The 21,230-nt window shown below is 37.2% G+C and overlaps 1 protein-coding gene across 8 annotated transcripts in view; it reads left to right on the top strand.

The window, feature by feature from the left end:
- Positions 1-2,734: 2,734 nt before the first annotated feature.
- The window catches only part of pcdh15b (protocadherin-related 15b), a 311,541-nt gene continuing 293,045 nt past the window's right edge, over positions 2,735-21,230 (top strand). For 7 of the 8 annotated variants that reach the window (XM_069188940.1, XM_069188944.1, XM_069188947.1 and 4 more), the window contains exon 1: positions 2,936-3,366. The gene's annotated coding sequence lies outside the window, so the exon portion shown is untranslated. The other variant, XM_069188941.1, reaches the window with a different exon arrangement.

Below are 21,230 nucleotides of genomic sequence, written 5' to 3'. Positions count from 1 at the left end.
GAATGCGTTAAGTGTGAGTACCAATTCTGAAACGCGTACAAGGGTGTGGGTGGGTGGATCAAGCACTGTGTGTTTGTCCAACGTGTGCTTGAGGGCTGTAAGACTGTCATTGTGGAGAATTGTGTAGAGAGATGTGATGTCCATGGTGAAAATGTAGCATTCTGGACCCTGAAAATGGAAATCATTAAAAAAACATACCCTATCATTATGGACTGGCAGCCCATCAGGACACTCCTACTCTTTCAAAAAGTGCCATTGGATCTACAGTATAATGCCCAGATAGCCAGGACCACTGTTTAACAGCTTGCCCCAATGACAGGACATCCTGCAACACAGTGTGCCCAGTTACTCTAGTGGTGCATTGCTTTGGAAATCCTGCTCTAGAGAAAAGTGTGCCGCCTACTGTGTGTCCATCAGTATTGAAGCTCCTTGGTGGTCCCCAATCTCAGTATTGCCAGGTAGAGCCTTGCTTAGCATCTGCAATCTGATAAGATCAGTCTAGAAGGTGATAATAGCTACAAGATGTGATTACAATAAAGATCAGTAGTGACTTTAAACCAGCGTTTAACTATGTGATTAATTTAAAAAGGTATCATTAAAAGTAAAAGACAATATAAATCTGCAATATAAAGTAGTGCAAATATGGCACAAGTGGAATGAGCAGCTGAATTTTATAAAGGCATTTACAAAAGAGCAATTAAATTGTAAAAGGGAAAGGGACCCTTTGGTTATATTTACTATTTCAAATGAGACATTCAGACAGACTGCTGTAAGTGTAAAATTCACTGTTTTACACTTTAATATTAAAGTGCTTTAATATTATTGAAATAAAATAAAATAATTTGGATAAACTGCCTTAATCTTTGTTAATATTAATTAATTCACTAATTTATTTGGCTGAAACTTTTATCTAACATAACTTATGTTTGTGCCCATTCATACAGATAGGTATTTTACTGCAACAATTCAAGAGGAAGCAATGTTTCAGAACAGCAGAGTCTCACCTGGGTTTTGAGACCACAGTCTTTTAGCTACAGCCAGGTCCAAAGCCCTAACTACTAGCCCACATGACTGAACTTCTCTTCAGCTGTTGCAATTATAGTCTTTATCTTTATCTTCATAGTACTACAGCACATCCTTCAACAACACTTTGCAGGACTGCAAATTATGTGAAATAATTTGTGGGAAGAAGTTAAGAATACAGAAAGGTGACTTTCTAGATCATAATATTCCAAGGCTAAACATTCCACTCTTTCAGGTGTAGACAGGGATGTGTAAGGCATAAAGAAATAGGAGAAGAAACCATTCACTTGCAATTTTGAAATGATATAAAAATAAAACTCTCAGCACTCATCAATTATACCATTTAATTAAAGATTTAAAATAAAACCTCACACACATCCCAAATAATGTCATAACCATTATGTATTTTTATTATGTAGCATAATCACACAAACAGCAAAGAATTAATGAATAATCACATACAGTATGAAAATACTGAATTAAAATCGTATGAGGAAGTTAAGCTTCAGTAGCTGTTTTGAATTTTCTTTTTGAAGTGAGGTTTCGTGTTCTGCTAATAAACTGTACAGAATACAGTAATGAACACTCTTGCTTACAGAAGACACATTAAAATACCGCTTTGTATACTGTATACAGTATAAGGTTGAAATGTATGTTAACTGAGAGACTAAGAGACATATAGTAAACTGCAGGGCAGCCTAAGCGGAGATCAGAGTCGTGCTGCAGTGCCACCACTGGCGGCACGTCACTAAACCCATTCTAGTGTTTAAAAATTGCACTAGCATCTTCAAGTTAATTTCTGGCTACAGTATTTACTGTACGTTTCACGAAACATTAACAGATTATTGGGCTTTTTACATTCAAAACCATTTGAAACAGAATTAAGCATATTGCTTCCCCTACAATCCCAATGAAAGAACAGAATCCTAGCCTCGAAGCTGCTTTTAAATCTCAATGAAAGAAAAAAAAAGGTTCCATCTCTTGAATGAGAAGTATTACAATGAACTGCCTAATTAAAGTGCTACTTGATTGATGGTTATTTACACAGTCAAAACAGTAACACTAACCCAGTGTAAGATGATTTATCTTCTTCAAGGATTAAAAAAGACAAAATGAACCACGTTTTCAAGGTGCCGGCTGCCATTTTATCACCAACATCATCAAAGAAACTCAGCTCACTCATCTTCTGCCACAGCCCTCTCTCCCCTGTTCTAGAAGACGTGGTCAGCACTCCACGGACGGCTTTCACAGTTACCTACTCATTTTCCACTACAGTACTTAATGCACACTAGATAGTTCAGGGACTAGTTTAGCCTTTTCTCAATGAATAACAATAAAGTTCGAATGATAAATATTATCGGTCCAACAGTGAATATAGCTTAATCTTAGTCAATTGCTAAAACGTCTGTTTTAGCAGACATTTAAATGGAAGTATCAAATGAAATAAAAAGCTCGCGCGATAAATTCAAATGCAGCCCCCTTGCTTTGTTTTTTTTCTTGCAACAACAACAACAACAACAACAACAACAACAACAACAACAACAACAACAACAACAATAATAATAATAATAATAATAATAATAATAATAATAATAATAATAATTTATCACATGATTGCAAAAAAAAACCTTCCCCGACAGTGATTTCAGCATTTCCGTTAATAACCAGTTGCGCACCTGTGGAGGTGATACACAAAGGACAAAGTAAACCTCTTAAGATACTGTTGCTCCTACCACAGCCCAGTATTTCATCGCTTACGGTTGCTTATTCAGGTACTTCAAAGCATACCGCTGAAGGTGGCGCTGGAGTTCAAGCAAAGTCTTTGAAGGGTTAAGGTGCCTGCTGTAGGTCCTTTCCATACCCTCTCGCTCATTGCTGTTTCCATCAGTCCGTGGGTAAGTATTGGTCACCTGTCAGGAACAGCAAACTACCTCTGCTAAACACGTTCTGCGAATATAATGTACTGTGTTTCTCTCCCAGCTGATGAGTCGCATAGAACACTCTACGCTGTTTTGACCGGACCTACAAGGTTGTCTTTCAAGCTTATGCGTCGTATTTTGCTGATTGAAAACTTTACGAGTGTGCGTTATACACTAGCTTTCTTTTGTAAACCTTAAACAAGCCAACGGATGTGCGATCGGGCATTACCAAGATTAGAGCGGTCCCTTGAGCGTGCATTCAGCTTTTCTCTTTAAAGATTAAGAGCCTGACAACGTCTGAAGGACAGAGCTAAAGGATTACACATTATACATGTTCTTTTTTGCATAAATAAAATAATTTAAATAATTCGTCCTGGTCGTAGCCGAAGATAACTGGGATGTAACGTGTTAACACGCATAGAAGGTAAGGGATCTTTTTTTTTAAAATGGTTTGTTTTTAGGGTACATTCTGTGCTGTGTGCGATTATTTCACTGCAGTGCATTCTCACCGAGGTTATCGTTTTAGAAGAATATTAGAGAATACATCACCATACTGAAAAAACAAAACAAAACTGTTTTCAAATAAATCAAGTACAGTACATGTAAATTAAGCGGGTGCGTTTTGATGTTTGTGAGATGGAAGGAAGATACTTTGTGAACTTGGTGTGGTTTCTGCTTCAAGTTCTCCTACACTTTTTTGTAATGTATTAAATAGCTCCACGAAGGTTTTGTGGAACCCTTTTTTTTTGCGAATCCGTTAGCAAATATTTTTTTTTAAAATGAAAACATATAGTACTGTAAGTCTACCCAAGTGGTGCCAGCGGTTCACATGGTTCATAATAGCGATTAGAGTTAATGCTGTGTGGTGAGCAGTCCAGTTTTACTTACAATATATACAGGTATTGTTTGGTATTACCCAGTAATTATTACGTTTTTTTTAAAATATTTTCTGTGCTCCTTGAAGTGATGTGGTGAGTGGTTAAGATGTACAGTTACTGTACCAAAGCATTAATGAGGCGCAAGTCACGAATGGCAAGACCTAACCGTGTAAAGGGGTCCTTACAGTCTTTCATCATCATCACAGTACCAGTTCTGGGACTCCACTGATTTGCATTAGAATCTGTATCGAGGGAGTTTAGACACGAAGGCAGTAATCCCGTTTCTTTAATTAAGTGCCGCCTGAGTCGCATGTCATATTTCTACTTGATTTCATCACTAAGATTTTATGTTTAATTTACAGTATATATACATTTTAGTAGGATACTTTTAGTGGCCCTACTAAATCCCTACTGTTTCGCTAGCCAGCTGCTGGTCACACACATAGGAAAGAACACAAAATGAAAACGATAATTTAGGTCATGCTGTATGATCCCTGCTTAACTGCACACATGCTAGTTGATATTATGGCATGATTTGTGTTGAAATGGAAATGGTGACTTGGCTGCTATCAGTTTATTTTTTTTGGGGTGGCGGGCGGGGGTAACACACAAAGTGCTGCTTAGTCACAAATGGGCCGAACTAATCTGTTAACACGCTTTTGTGTAGCAATGATTATTGTAAGCACACAGAGGATTTGGGTTTTCATTTCAAAACACATGTGTTATATTATGTACGTACAATATTGGCTTGCCATATACATTTAATAGTTTTAATCGATTGATTAATTATTTTTTAAATTATATTTAGCCCATAATCCAAGATTAGGTTGTTGCTGAAAACCTATTAACAGCCATACTCTATAGTGAAAAAAAATGTGAGATCCTTCTAGCTACTTCTGGCAGTCTGAATTGTAGAGGTCTCTGCTTATCCTTGAGTGCACTGTAGCCACAGAGCAACCAAAGGATAGCAATTGAGTAAACACAGAGCACTGCCGGAACACTCGAAGGATAGGTACTGTACTACATATGTAGAAAAAGGAGACAGCTGCTGAATGTGCTCTGGCTACTGAGGAATTACACTTCTGGAGTGCAGATGATAACAGGAAGTATAAAACGTGCCGAAAAATAAAATACAAAGTACAACCTGTACAATATAAATACACAATAGAAAACTATAAAGTCAATGTAGTAAACTGTGACTTGTTAAGGGCAATTTATTATTCAGTTATGTTATTCTATTAAGGAAAAAGGATGGTTCTTATTTTGATAAATTGTGCACAATGGATGCTCATTTCCCAGTTGCTGTTGAAGGTACTGTGAAATGCAGCTTGTTCTGGGGTAGGTGATATGGCAAATAAAGAAATAGTCCATTCAGCAAAAAAAAAAATATTTTTCTTTTTGTTGTGTCTTTCGAAGAAGGACCAAGCTTTTTTATCCTGGTGTGATCTCATTTATAATACAAAGCAGCAAATATCACCTGAAAAATAACACAAGGAAGCAGTCAGAGTGATGCCACCTGTTGTCTACCACAGTAACTTCTTCTTCAGCTGGGAGATTTTGTTAGCCTCTGGAAATGATTACAGCTCATTTATATAGGTTAAGAAAAAAAATATTTTCGACTCCAGGACAGATACTGTAGGTCTAGAACCAAGAAACCTTAACCTTTGTCAAAGCTTGTGTACTATGCACCATTAGTGAGGTATTTATCTGAGTGGTTCTTGTTTTCATTGAGCGATAAGGAATATACTGTATCCACCTGATAAATTAATACACAGCATAATTAAAACAATATTTTGTAGCAGAGATCTCGGAAATATTTAATACCATTGTATTTATTGCAATGTAAATGCTCAGAGGTGCAGCTCTGGGCCCCTGAGTTCAGTTCTGGACCTGGGGTGGTACTGTATCTGCATGGAGTTTGTATGTTCACCTCATGTTAATGTGGGTTTCCTCCAGGTGCTTCGGTTTCCTCCCACGGTTCAAAGACATACTGTGCTGTTAGGTTCATTGGCTTCTGGAAACGTTTGATCCTGGTGTGAGCATGTGTGTGTTTGTGTCCATGTCTGTCCTGTGATGGACTGGTGTCCTGTCCAGGGTGTATTGAGCCTTGTGCCTGTTGCTTGCATAGATAAGCTTGTAGGATGAAGGAGGATATATAGGTTGTAGTAGTTAGAAAATGGAACAATAGATAATCTAATTGCTCCCTGACAGGTTCATAATGCAAAAACCTTCAGTACAGTACACATAAAGAACTGAAAAAGGTGCCAACGTTCATACTGATTAGAAATGTTCACCTTCCCATTAAAAAAGAAAAGCAATACAGTATATCAATAGATTTTATGGTGATTTAAACTTACGTAATACAGGTCTGCTAAAATATTATCCCATAGATAATACAATGCTGGCCAGAGCAAAGATTTAAAATTCATGCAGCACATCAGTTATTCACTGAAGTTTTCATATGACATTTCCACTGTAGAGTTTCCTAAGAATAGAACTGGAACAACATAAAAAATTAGAGCACTGAAGCCGAATTGTGTTTTAAATAAGGTTTGAGAGTGGAATTATAAATGGCATTTCTAGGCATTTCTCTTTGTTTTTATGAGTATGTGTAAGCTCGGAGCACAATTCTACCTTACACAGAGAGTTCCTATGTTAGAGATATTTTCGATAATTAAAGGATTTGCAGTCATCCCCACAATGTGTTCAGAGCATGTCAAAATGATATATGTTGTAATTTTTAATCAGTCCTTGCTAGGCAGTATTCAGAAACAGCTCAGCTTTTCAAATTAGCAATGAAACATTTTCAGATCAAGGCCTCATGAAGATGTTAGTATTCTTATCGTGTTGTGCTTGATAGGCTGCCTGGTATTGTTCATGGCTCTTTGGGACTGTGTCTCATGAATACATGATATGATGAGCATTTTGAACTCCCAAGTTCCTAAAAAAAAGACATCTAAAATTTAGTGTGTGAAAACTTCCTTTTTGTACAGTATGTCTTTATAGAGTAGTGTAGAATTTCTGTTGAAAGAAAAAAAATGCTCTGGTAATTCTCTAGACAGGACACTCTATTGCCAATCTTTAATTTCACCAGCTGCACATTAAATCACTAAAATGCCTTTTGAAGTGACATGTCACAGAGTCCATGCAGCACTGATAGGATTAGTGACCAATGTAAGGAAGCTTTGAATTTCACAATTGGAAGATACAGGATAATGTCTCGCACCATAGAAAAACATTTTGGTTAAATATTGAGATCAACAGCAGTCTAATATTCACTTTAGCTACAGTGTAATCAAAGTTATTATAATCACGTTATCGGTGTATGATTTCTTCAGAACAATGCTTTGCATTGTCCTTGCTCTCCAAAAAGGATTGCCAAAAGCTTTGACGTAAAATAAATTCTTCATACATTCTAAATTAGGACTGAAATCCTGAAATGTACAGGTAATCTGTGTCAGGTACAGGTGATAGTACATGAAAGCAGAAAAAATTCATGAAAAAAAAACAAATGTTTGTAATATTCTCTGGTTTGCACTTGCTTATATTTAGCCATACTTTTATCAAGTTAACACGTTGATGTATGCACTCCCTGAAGGGGCATCACTACGCCTCTGATAACCTGAATAACTTAACAATTCAAATTCTGGTCTTTATTCCCTTATAAATAACTGCACCAGCATAGCCCTGTTGTTAGAACTTTAAAATGCTTTCTCCATATGTTCATGTAACTGCAACTAAATTAGTAGCCAGTTAAAATAATTGTTGAAATTTCAAGTTCACAGACGTTCGCAGACCATATTGTTTTCATTTCCTTATGTGTTAAACCTTCAAAAATGTACCAAACTCACAAGAACCTGTAAGAGCAAGGCAAGAGCCTTCAAGCAAGTAAGTTTTATGTTGGCCCATTATTTATAAAGGTACCGATCAAAATAATGTAGGGCATGTTAGTAGATGAGCATAGTGAAATGATAAGCAAATACTAAATAAAGCAAGTCCTGATACTAGCTTGAATGTAAGTTAAGTAATAAAATATTTGCATTGCTTAGGGAATATCAAGTGAGGTCACATAGTTTCTTTAGATTTCTGTGGACAATTTGGTGGTAAAGAAATAAATAGGCAATAGTTTTGAAAGATTATGACACAAAACATACTGTAAACTACAACACAAAACACAAAAGCTCATTCTTATAGATTAATATTCACGATTGATGTGAGCTCCATAATATTACCTCCAACCTTTTTTACTAGATCTCCAGCAGTGTCCATACCAGTTTACCTACAGTATAGCTGCACCTAAATCTTTATAAGGGAACATAAAATACTGCATTCATGATCTAATAAGCATCTACCAGAGGTAAGCATGCCATCTAAGCTGGCACTGTAAAGGAGACCTTTGGCCCCTTACAAAAAGTACATGCAAATAAACATAAGTAACAAGCTCTGCCCGGTAAATAAGAAAAGAAATCTTAAATATTTCCCAATATTTAATTCCAAATATGGACACTACAGCTTCAGCAACTACAACTTATCTCCCTACATTTGGCCCATCTGCCTTCACTGGATGTATAGTTAATTAAGGGGGATCCGAGAGGTAAAAACAGGTTGTAACAATCTCTCCTGTCTTGTCACTTCTTCTGTCCTGCTAAATCCTATTACCCCCAGTCTTTTTTTATTTAGCTCCCCTTTTAAAGTTGATCACATGAGCTGCTTTTCATCCCTCTAGCCTCCACTCAGTTGGGTCTGCTTAACTACAGTAATTGGATAACCTTAAGGTTATGAGGAATATGCTGTCTATGAAAGGAAGATAAAAATGTTTTGGTATGTTTTTAAGTGATTGGGTGTGTGTTCTTTTTAGTTGGTCTGGCTCTCATCCACAGTCAACATGGATATTGATTGGAGTGAATCCAGCAATGCAATAATTATTACAAGATAACATACTTATTGTGAATAAGTACAATACTATTGCAAGATTATGCAATATTTTTTTCTGAAGTTCCATTAACATCCATACTAAGGGGCATTTCACAGGGAATAATTGGATTGGTGTTGTAAATTAATTACTAATTATTAATTTCATTTTTATTGTAGACACTTCCTACAATTTTTTGTTTCACACTTTTTCCATCATACTGTAGTTGCATATAATTTATGAAGATAACAAAATAGTCAATACTGTTTGTGCCTGATAACTTAATTTTATGCTGTCCTAGAGGATAAAATAAGATGTGCATGTACTGAAATGTCTGTCAAGACAATGTGGTTCCTATTAAGCCATAAAATGCCCCTGGTTCTGGAAAAACGTTACCTTGAGAAGACAAGTGAAAGATGTGTCTTTTTCTAAGACTGATCTGTACTATCTTAGCTCCCAGGGAAGAATTCTCAGAGGGTCTGAAGGAAAATAAAGAACTAAAAATAAATAAGTACTGCATTCAAAGTCCTGTAAATTAAGTTTCAGTCTCAAGATCCACAGTGTCCTGCTTTTTACATAAGTCATACTTAAAACTCTGGTCAAGAGGTGCTAATTTTTTATATACTGTAGTATCCATCCCTACAAGCCTCCAGTGGAAAATCATGTTTCAGAGGATGCTGGTGAGGACTTTCCTAAAGCATAGTCATCCCAAGACACAGAACCTGAATAGGCAATTGTGTAAAGGTAGCAACGGGTGAAGGAAATAGCTGTCTTGCATGTGCTAAAGACAGTCACAAAAACACTTGCATATATTTTTTAATGTTATAGTTGTTCCATTTAGAATGAATTCAATTGAATTCAACAATTGAATTGTTTTAGTTTTACATTTGTATCTGTACCATCTGTTGTATATGTTCTATTCATACTTATGATATACTGTACATACTGTAATATTGCCATTTAATTGTCCTTCTGTTGAAAATGAGTTATTTTCTTGAACTATTTTCAGTTCTATTCTGTAAACTCCATACAAAATGTTACATTACATGTTTAGAAAACGGCATAAACATGAGCATTGTCCGTTTATGAGGTGGCATTCAGGGCTCCCTAGAAACAGAGCCTTTTATTGGCTTTAACTAAGGCCTGCAGTACCTCTAATGCTTGAAGAAGCTTTTACTGTTTGACTGGTAGCAGCCAAATGCTTCAAGAAGGTATTAGTACTTCCATTTGTGTCCTCCGTTCTTAGTTCTCTTTTTGAGATTGAGGTATTCAGAATGGTTTGATATTGTTTGGGATGACTTTGTTAATTCCTTTTGGGCTTTTGGTTTGAACGACTCAAATCCCAGCAAAATCTTCTTGTTCCAGAGTCAAGAGATTTAAAACTTTTTTGCATAGGATGTCCTTTCAGTCCCAGAAAAGCTCTTTTTTTAGCTGTTTTCCATACAACACCTTTCCCTGTATGATGTCTAAAACTGAGGATTGTGTTCTAAATTTGGTTTTTCATGAAAGAAGGGTCATATTATCTTACATTTGATTATGAATAATGTGCTGTATCTTTTTAATAAAAGTAAGAGAAATTAGTTGATTTTTATGGACTAATTTTTTCTCTTGGTTTTTATCTTGTTCCTGATGTCTCATGAAACTGTGATTTCAGAGTAATTAATATTGAAGGAAAGCTCAGTTTACATTTTTCCGTGTTTGCATGAATGTCTCTGAATTCCTTAAATCTTGAAATTTCTCTCTGCAGTTAACTTGTTTGTATTAGGATTACATGATAAAAGTTTAGATGTTTTCTGAGGTATACCTAGTTATGATGTTGCCATGGCAACAAAAAGCAATATTCTACCAATATCCTAGCTGAGAGTTTTTTAGTAATGGAATTATACAGTTCAGTATTGTACAAATGGGTTAGACACTGAGGACATCAGATGCTTACTGATTCAATGTTTTCTCAAACTTACAAAAAAAGTATATACTGTAGTCTGTTTTTTATGTTAGCTGGGATGTTATTGTGGTATTATGTGTGAACTACCACAGAAATTATTAATTTATTCTAAATGAAAATCCTTGAGCCCTCTATGAAAACACTTACAGTAGGTGCTTAAATCCTTCTTGTTTCCTTTGGATGTTTGTGTCTAAGTCCAATATTCTTAAAGGGTTTTAATGCAGATTTCTATTACTAACTTTATAAAGAATGACATAAATTGAAAGCTACAATGAATTAGGGTCCGGCGGATACGGTTTAAATTATTGTAGATGTTATATGGATGAAAAATAAATGTGTTAAAAGCATTTCATTCATAAATACCAGCCTAAACATTTTAAATAGAGGTCCCTGTTGTCACGGACGTCCAAAGGAACTAACTGTGGGGAGTAGGAGAGCGGAAAAAGACCCATATGCGTAGCGGCGAGACGGGAAAAAGGCCCGGGCTCATTAGTGCAAAGAGTTCAGGAATGTCGTATAGAAACCTATGCCCTCAGGGAGCGGACGTGGGGCACCCTGGTGCTAGGCGGGTCTCGGGACATCCAAACGTCAATGCTGAGCGAGGACAGAGTGGAAGACCCGGAAATATATAGCCCAAGGGAAAGAGAGGGACAGGAAGGACAGCAGACCGGAAACTAAGGACACGACAGAGAAGGAGCGCCCTCTGGCTGCAGAGGGCGTGGCAGTACCCCCCCCTTCATGGGCGGCTCCCGACGCCCATACAAATAAATAAGCTGCACAGCACTGGGGGGAGGAAAAGGAAACTGAAACTCATTTAACTGAAAGGAAACCTCCGGGAATCCACGGCTGAGAGCTACCCCTTCCTCCGGGGTATAAACCTTTATTGGGTGGAGGAAGGGGGGGGTAGAGAAGAGCTCCAGAGACTAAAGACAAAAAAGTACACAAGCACAAACACAACAGACAAAAACCTGGGAAAGACCAGGGAGACAAACCACACAAAACAGATAGGAACTAGAAACAGACAGAGAGTAGGGGGGACCAAAAAGGAGGGGAAACCAGGAAGAAAAAAAATCAAAACAAAAGGCAAAAAAAACCACAAAACCCCCGGGGAAAAATACCGCAGACTGGGCAAAAGGCACTTTCACATTCTAACGCTGATATCGGAGTGGACAACCTGAGGAAAGCCAGACCGAAGTCCGCTCACAGACACAGATGCCCGGAGTGATATCCAGCGAAAAGAATGGAGGAACGGCAAATGGGCACGTTCACATCCTAACGCCGATATCGGAGTGGACAACCTGAGGAAAGCCAGACCGAAGTCCGCTCACAGACACAGATGCCCGGAGTGATATCCAGCGAAAGGCATGGAGGAACGGCAGAAAGCTTACCATTCTATCACTGATATCGGAGAGAGCAAGACCAGGAAGAGCCAGGCACGAGAACCCGCTCCAGACACAGAAGCTCGGAGTGATATCCAGTAATAAGAATAGGCAAGCCAGCTCAACATTCAATCACTGATATCGGAGTGATCTACCCGAAGAAAGCCAGGTACAGGACCCGCTCACAGGCACGGAAGATCGGAGTGATATCCAGTGATTAGAATAGAGGAACTGAAAAAAAAAACAGCCCAGAGAACAAGAAAAAAAAAACTGCGGCAAGACAGAAAGCGCCGATCGCGGGGTCAGTAGGTGGCTCAGCATTCTGTCACGGACGTCCAAAGGAACTAACTGTGGGGAGCAGGAGAGCGGAAAAAGACCCATATGCGTAGCGGCGAGACGGGAAAAAGGCCCGTGCAAAGAGTTCAGGAATGTCGTATAGAAACCTATGCCCTCAGGGAGTGGACGTGGGGCGCCCTGGTGCTAGGCGGGTCTCAGGACATCCAAACGTCAATGCTGAGCGAGGACAGAGTGCAAGACCCGGAAATATATAGCCCAAGGGAAAGAGAGGGACAGGAAGGACAGCAGACCGGAAACTAAGGACAGGACAGAGAAGGAGCGCCCTCTGGGTGCAGAGGGCGTGACACCTGTGTGTTCAGTTATAAATCTTATACAACCCTCCTTTATTTAAAAAATAAATAAATATGATATCAGTAGAATTCTGAGTTGACTGTCAACTCATTAATGTCTGGTTACAAGAACAGCAATCAGATGCCAGTCTTGGAGATCTCTTGAAGATTGTTGCCTTTAGATTGCCTCTCAGACCACTTGTCTCAGTCCGTTGTGCATACTGTATACTTGTGTTCTCTCTTGTTAGGGTCATAAACTTACTAGTGGCCCTACATTTTTTAATAAAAGCACTACAGTGGAATGAGGTAGATTCTGCCGTTTTGGTTGCTTTTATACACAAATTGGAGGTTGGCGAGTTCCATGATCATATGCTTGTTGTGATCGCAGATCTCTCTGACCCTAATCATGATAATGCTGCTACTTACTTCTGAATGCGCCCAGTGTGTTACTTTCTTTTATACCCCGGGGAAATGGGAAACCTGTAGAGGTCAAACAGTGTTAGGGACCTCAGCTGAACTCCCAAAGAGCAGAATGTTATTATATATTATTTGTATATTAATAATATGTACTGTATATTATTTAAAGGAGTACTTACGGTAGAGATGTGAATACATGATTCCCTCATGTTTTATGGAAATCAGTTATGACAAATATCACTGTGCTCTGTGTGATGTAATTGTGATTACATTTTTTTCTACAAGATGTATTATACCATTAATAACTCATTATGTTATATGATTCATGTATTTATATTTCAATGAATTATGTATTTCATTGGCTGTGAATATTTGGGTCTATACTGCTACAGTGGAACGCATTACAAAATATATGGCCGTTTTAGGACATGCCTAATTCTAATGTATCTTACACTTTTTAAGAATTCAGTCATTGAAATTGCCTTGACATCTCATTCTATAAAATGTATAATCATTTCATAACAAAAAAGACTCAATGAGCTTTACGGTAGATGCTTACCTGGAGCAAATAAACCCATCTGCTCCACCAAGCACAGTATAAACTAAGGAAACATGCCGAAATGTATACAAATAATAAATTCAGTTTCAAAATGCAAAAATACTGGTCTTGGTACAGAATTATCTTAATACATTTACTTCTGCCAGTTGCCATTTTGGTCTTAAAAATTAATCATCTACAGTACATTTATGTTTATATGCTGTAAATCATTATCTGACAGGTAGAACATGGTGAAAATCCTTTTCTGAACTCAATATTGAATGTATTTTTGTATTTATACCTTAGATATGCTCAGAGGATAATCTCATTTCATACAACAAATTACAAGGGGAAACTATATTTTAAAGGAAATATAGTATGCATTTTATTTTATCGACTCAGCACCATGGTATTGAATTTGAATACTGATTCCTTGATCTGTAATCTTCTACTGTATATGAGGTTTTATTGTTATACTGGATGGCTACATCATGGCTAATAAGATTTGGATTTCCCCTTTGAAAGAACATATTACACTTAATAGCTGGAATATATTAACATACAAAGAATAATAGTTTTGCTTATAGCCTATCATTTTCATATCAAGTGATACTGAAAGTAGTCCAATACTGGCAATTTAGAAAAAAAGCTTTTGGTAAAAATTGATGGTATTTCATTCTTGCTGGGTTTGTGCCTTTTTATAGGTGTGTTAAATCATTCCCAGCTCATTTTTTTTGTTATTCTGTAGTGAATGACTGGATGGGGCAGTCCAGGTACTAAATAATACAAAAAATATATTTTGGCCAGCTCTCAAAATTAGTTGCTCTTATAGATTTTACGGCACATTATGTGTCATCTTTGAACTGTACAATTCTAACAGATACTGTACTGTAAAACTACTAAAAATCACTGTCCACTATAAAATTGTAATGTAGTGTCCAGAAAAAGCATTCTCCAATGCAAGAAAAAAATAAGTAATGCATAATAAAATATGCATTTTTGAGGTGAAGTGTTAAAATCCTAACAAAATAAGATACTCATTGTGTGTAATGGGAAATCTCGAGAACCACAAATAACAAATTGAGTAGAGATTAAACCTGGTATGGAAGAGGTATAATGGGCTTTGAAAGGGTGTTGCCCATTGTTAAAATTTAATTCTCATTTGTCTTGTACAGAAGATATTTCAGAACCTATTACAGCCAGCCTTGCCATTCCTAGTAGCAGAATCCCAGGGCTAAGACAGAAGTATGCTGCTTGAAGTGCACTATTGATGTATTTTTATTCAGCTTCTATGCACACAAGTGAATCCTAACTCACCTCTCCTTGGATTGATTGCTTCTGCAGGATGGCAGGAGTCCATAATGAATTGGACAAGCTACAAAATGCTTTGCTCATCCAAATTCTGCCATCAAAACTTTAGATTGCACATAATAAATTCTTCCTTAGAGGCAAAAAACATGCTACAGAAATAGGTACAAAAACTAAGTTGAATTTTTCAAATGGTATTTTTGCTGAATTTAATCTTATTTCCTGTGTAAATTCAGCCCCACATAAGCACTTTTTTATACACATATCTGTAAAATATGTTCGGATTTCTTGTGAACCAGTTTTTATTCACTTATTTGTTTTCACAAAAAGAATAAATATGAGCATAGCCATAAAATATTTGAAGATTCCCACTCCCCCACCAAAGAAAACCCAACACTAACCATCAGTGGTACCCCCTCTGCATTTCCTACCAAAAGTCATCCCAAAAATGAAGACAGCTACTGTAGGTAGATGCACTATATAATTAAGATTCAGCAGTACTCAAAGGTCCTACCAACCCATCCCAGGTACAGTGGGTCTGAGCGGGCGACTGGACCATATAAATAATGCCTGGAGAGGAGGGGATCCGCTGATACCAGGAAAGGAATGCAGGGGTTTCCAATTTAGCACCAACGACTCGTTAGCAACAGATCCATTTCTGTTGTTGCGAGAGGCCAAGATTGGAGTCATTACAAAAGCACTACACAAAAGCGGTTAGTGCCTTTGTCTAGTATAGTGGACAAAGAAGAGCACAACTTTATCTTCACATTCCCTAAACATGTTTATAATCTTTTGCTCCAGATGTACAAAGCTTACACATGGAACTAAGTACATTACATTAGAATAGTGTCTGTTAGGGGTCAGGCATGTGGTAAGAGGATCATTCAATTAGAGATTCATTGAACGAAAGCAAAATTTATATTTCTGCTGCATTGTATCCCCTGTCCACCAGTATGGTGCACTTTCAGCTCAGTAGAAACGGAATTGGTAAGACTGGATGGCAGATTCCTTAGTGCTATTATCATGCCCTACAAAGGCACAGATCCTTCACCCGAACAAATAGGCCAGACTGGCTAATTTCTGTCAGAAGGACCTGATAATCAGTGTATCTCCATGGCCCATGCACACTCTCTCAGATTTGGAAACCACATAGGGATTGCTTTTGTTAAGAATCTGTGATGGTGTCACTTCCCCCTAGTGTTTTATGAACCGTATTATTGAGTTTGTCTTTGATCAGATGAGACCCAGCCCAGTTGCTAAATAGTTGATTTCTGGATGTTAAGTTTGCATCTATTGCAGCAAGTCATGTACAGTGCCTTGCGAAAGTATTCGGCCCCCTTGAACTTTTCAACCTTTTGCCACATTTCAGGCTTCAAACATAAAGATATAATTTTTTTATTTTATGTGAAGAATCACCAACAAGTGGGACACAATTGTGAAGTGGAACGAAATCTATTGGATTTTTGAAACTTTTTTAACTAATAAAAAAATGAAAAGTGGGGCGTGCAAAATTATTCGGCCCCCTTGCGTTAATACTTTGTAGAGCCACCTTTTGCTGCGATTACAGCTGCAAGTCGCTTGGGGTATGTCTCTATCAGTTTTGCACATCGAGAGACTGAAATTCTTGCCCATTCTTCCTTGCAAAACAGCTCGAGCTCAGTGAGGTTGGATGGAGAGCGTTTGTGAACAGCAGTTTTCAGCTCTTTCCACAGATTCTCGATTGGATTCAGGTCTGGACTTTGACTTGGCCATTCAAACACCTGGATACGTTTATTTGTGAACCATTTTTTTGTAGATTTTGCTGTATGTTTGGGATCATTGTCTTGTTGGAAGATAAATCTCCGTCCCAGTTTCAGGTCTTTTGCAGACTCCAACAGGTTTTCATCCAGAATGGTCCTGTATTTGGCTGCATCCATCTTCCCCTCAATTTTAACCATCTTCCCTGTCCCTGCTGAAGAAAAGCAGGCCCAAACCATGATGCTGCCACCACCATGTTTGACAGTGGGGATGGTGTGTTGAGGGTGATGAGCTGTGTTGCTTTTACGCCAAACATATCGTTTTGCATTGTGGCCAAAAAGTTCGATTTTGGTTTCATCTGACCAGAGCACCTTCTTCCACATGTTTGGGGTGTCTCCCAGGTGGCTTGTGGCAAACTTTAGACGAGACTTTTTATGGATATCTTTGAGAAATGGCTTTCTTCTTGCCACTCTTCCATAAAGGCCAGATTTGTGCAGTGTAAGACTGATTGTTGTCCTATGGACAGACTCTCCCACCTCAGCTGTAGTTCTCTGCAGTTCATCCAGAGTGATCATGGGCCTCTTGGCTGCATCTCTGATAAGTCTTCTCCTTGTCTGAGCTGAAAGTTTAGAGGGACGGCCAGGTCTTGGTAGATTTGCAGTGGTCTGATACTCCTTCCATTTCAAGATGATCGCTTGCACAGTGCTCCTTGGGATGTTTGAAGCTTGGGAAATCTTTTTGTATCCAAATCCGGCTTTAAACTTCTCCACAACAGTATTACGGACCTGCCTGGTGTGTTTCTTGGTCTTCATGATGCTCTCTGCGCTTTCAACAGAACCTTGAGACTATCACAGAGCAGGTGCATTTATACAGAGACTTGATTACACACAGGTGGATTCTATTTATCACCATCAGTCATTTAGGACAACATTGGATCATTCAGAGATCCTCGCTGAACTTCTGGAGTGAGTTTCTGCACTGAAAGTAAAGGGGCCGAATAATTTTGCACGCCCCACTTTTCATTTTTTTATTAGTTAAAAAAGTTTAAAAAATCCAATAGATTTTGTTCCACTTCACAATTGTGTCCCACTTGTTGGTGATTCTTCACATAAAATAAAAAATTTATATCTTTATGTTTGAAGCCTGAAATGTGGCAAAAGGTTGAAAAGTTCAAGGGGGCCGAATACTTTCGCAAGGCACTGTACTCACCACTTTTTTTCAGCTTTCACCAGTTGCTGCTGCTTTCCCATTGAGTGTTCCATCAGACCGGTCATCTTAGATACTGTAGTTCATAAGAATCAAGTTTTTTCAGCCTTCTCTCAATGGGGGAAACAATGTGCAAAGAACAATTCCTTTTCATGTCACTGACATCTCAGATGATTCACCAATGCAAAAGATGTAGGGATAACAAAAAAAAGCGAAATGGGGAGTACAGCAACAAGAGATCTCGGTTAAAGTCAGAACCCAGAATAATTGTTCTTATTCTTTTTCAATTTAAGGCACACATTTTACATTTAAAATGCAAAAAAAGATGTCTGCATGGTATACATTCATTCAATTAAAACATCCGAACAAATTAAATGAGGAATCTGATTGTACACAAGAGGCACTTAACCTAGGTAAAAAATTCTAACTCTGCCACTGTCACAATTCTAACCTGTCACAGACTCACCAATTTGCTTTTGATATAAATACGGCTTGAACTTGAAGACCTAACTCGCAAGGTACACTATTGAAAAACAAAGAGCAGTAGCACAGAATGCAGCTGGTTCCAGCAGTAATTCAAATTTTAAAGAAGTTCCTGCTTTTTTATTGCATGTGACTTCTCCATAACTCTGATGTGTTCATGCCTGAGTGCCCACCACTCTGCATCAGCACGCTGCCTTGCCAGAATCACAAAGAGCTTTCCGAGCGCAGTGCTGAGATGTCTAGAGACAGTTTCTTTTTTAGAGATCACTCGTACAATGAAAGAATCTCATTTGATAATTCTTTCTGAAAAATACTATACAGTATATATTCTTTTAAGGGCAAATATAATATTTTGGAGTATGGGCAACACAAAACACTTACAGGAGAATTCAGATTATTTTTGTTTAATCTGAAGGCCAGTAATTTGTATAAACTGAACTGGGACACAAACAATGAATATATAATTATTTTTCTTATTCCTGATAATCAAATATTCATGGTGTTGACTGCAGAACATATCTGCCTTCTATTTGTTTGGCTCAGTGTGTCCAGATTTCATTCCAAAAAACAGAAGTTAAATGAAGGAATATAGTAATTTAAATTATTTACTGATTGTTCACCAAGTTCTGTCACAGCTGCTAATCAGTTTTTTTTTCACAGCTGCGGATTTTTTTAACCACAGCTAACATCAATGTGGAGCATGTACAACGCTGTCAAAGAAAATGTTACATCAGTTTAAGGCAAGGAAATTCGTTTAGCAGGCTTTTGAAAAACCTTTATAATCAAAGAGACAGAGTCTTCTATAAAATTTTGATGACCTAATTTGAGTTAGCATTTTTTAAATAGCAGAAAAAAGCATATCAATTGGCACCTACAGTATAACAGGATCCCGTCTTTCTATGTTTCTGTAGCTTTTTTCAATCTGAGATTTGGTGTGGAATAGTGCCAACAGGACTCTAGAATCCACTCTGGAGGGTCGTGGGTCCAAATCCCAGAAGACATTACGTTGTACTCAAGTAAAATGTCCAACTATCCAGAAGGTACTTTACAGGCTATCACTGCAAATGTGATTTTTTTCTCAATTCACCTTTTCTTTTTTATGACAAATTTTGTTTTTGTCTGACACTTTTATCCATAGCAACTTACATCTGCACTCATTTATACAGCCGCGTGTTTCAATGGAGAACCCTTACCACCGCTGCTGTTATAGTATAGAGTTACAAGTATAAAAATCTATGCTAATTTTAAATAAAGAGTTTAAAAAATAACTTTTATTTATTATCTTTTGGTTTACAAACTTTCGGTCTTAAACATTTAAGTTGGTTTGTTTTGGTCAAACCCTTAAAACTATACACTTTAAAAAACTTTTTACCCACAGGTATCCTCTATGTGATTTGGTAATTTATGATATATATATATATAATATTATATTACAGTATATATAATATAACCATAAAGAAATTTGGACTGCACCTGGAGTTTCCTGGGGAAAGCAAATTTTCCTGGAGGAATCAATGTAGAACCCCAATCTGACTGGATGGTAATCAGAAAACTGATAAAAGGTGGCAGAGGTTGTGCTTGGAGCCTTCATTCAAGCATGAAGGTGGGAGTATAATTATGTGTGACTGCTTATCTTCCCGTGGAAATGGCAATATTCTGAAAATTAATGGAATACTGAATTCAATAAAAAAATAAAATATATAAAACAGATCTTTATCAGTCACTGTGCCCCATTGGCTCAATGCATTATTAACAACAAGATAAAATCCACAGCATGCAGCAAACTAATAAGCTAGTAGTTTGAGGGAATATGCTTCAGGCTACTGAGTGGCCTGCTCAGAGTCCAGATACATTACCTGTGTCATTTCTTCACCTCAAGAGTGAGTACGAATTCAGGGCAACATCATGTTCCTTGAGAGATTATTCCGTCATTTTGCAAATTATAATATGCTACAATTGTTATCCTGTTGTCACTTTTTGTAATTTAGAAAAGGTTACAGTTGAGAGGAGACACTTTAGCCCATTTACAGTATCAAGCATTAACATTTCATTTCAAGCTTTGTTTCGGTCTTGTCAGACAAATGGAATGGGTTATTAAAGAAAGGATATTTATCATTTTATCCAAGTTTTCCTCACGATAGCTCAAATCCATCTATTTTATTTACATTCCATGAACCATTTTACATTCTGATCACTATTCCAGTCATGCTCTAGACAATGAAATATTTACTTCACTTCTTTAAAATATGAAACAGAATTATATTCCTTTTGTGAAAATCAATTGGAATATTTATTGAACGCCTCATTCAGTTTTACTCATTGTATAGGTAAATTGGTCTTCTTTCAGTTTTGACTTATACTGTATATTTGGAGTAGTGATTCAGATTACATTTCCTTCAACAACAACAACAAAATTTAAACTGTGGAAAGACCACAAGGAAAAAGTACACCTAAGCTCTCTTATTTTATTCTTCCACTTTATTTGTATAAGTTTTTCGAAGATCCGTGTACCTACTGTAAGTGTGAAATAAATTACCACCTTGTTGGTTGAGTTACAAGACTTTGGTGTACAATTTAATCAAATTAAACAAACGTGTGACATTGTGCTTAAGTATGTCTTACAGTATATACTGTACACCACATACAGTAGATATATATTTCAGCTTTGTATATTAATGTAAACAGTGAAGTATTGGAACTAATTATGTAAATAAAGGAACATGTAGGTAATGTATAAGAAAATTATTCTAAGAGAATAGTTATAGAATTATGAATGATTTGTAATGTATACATGAGGTATAATTACAGAAACTATTTAAAATATTGTTCTATTCATTCAATGTTTTCTTTTGCTTTTCC

The sequence above is a fragment of the Lepisosteus oculatus genome, chromosome 4 (genome assembly GCF_040954835.1).
Source record: "Lepisosteus oculatus isolate fLepOcu1 chromosome 4, fLepOcu1.hap2, whole genome shotgun sequence".
Classification (NCBI taxonomy): domain Eukaryota; kingdom Metazoa; phylum Chordata; class Actinopteri; order Semionotiformes; family Lepisosteidae; genus Lepisosteus; species Lepisosteus oculatus.
The sequence above is the reverse complement of the archived record's forward strand: the minus strand, read 5'-3'. Positions and strand labels throughout refer to the sequence as shown.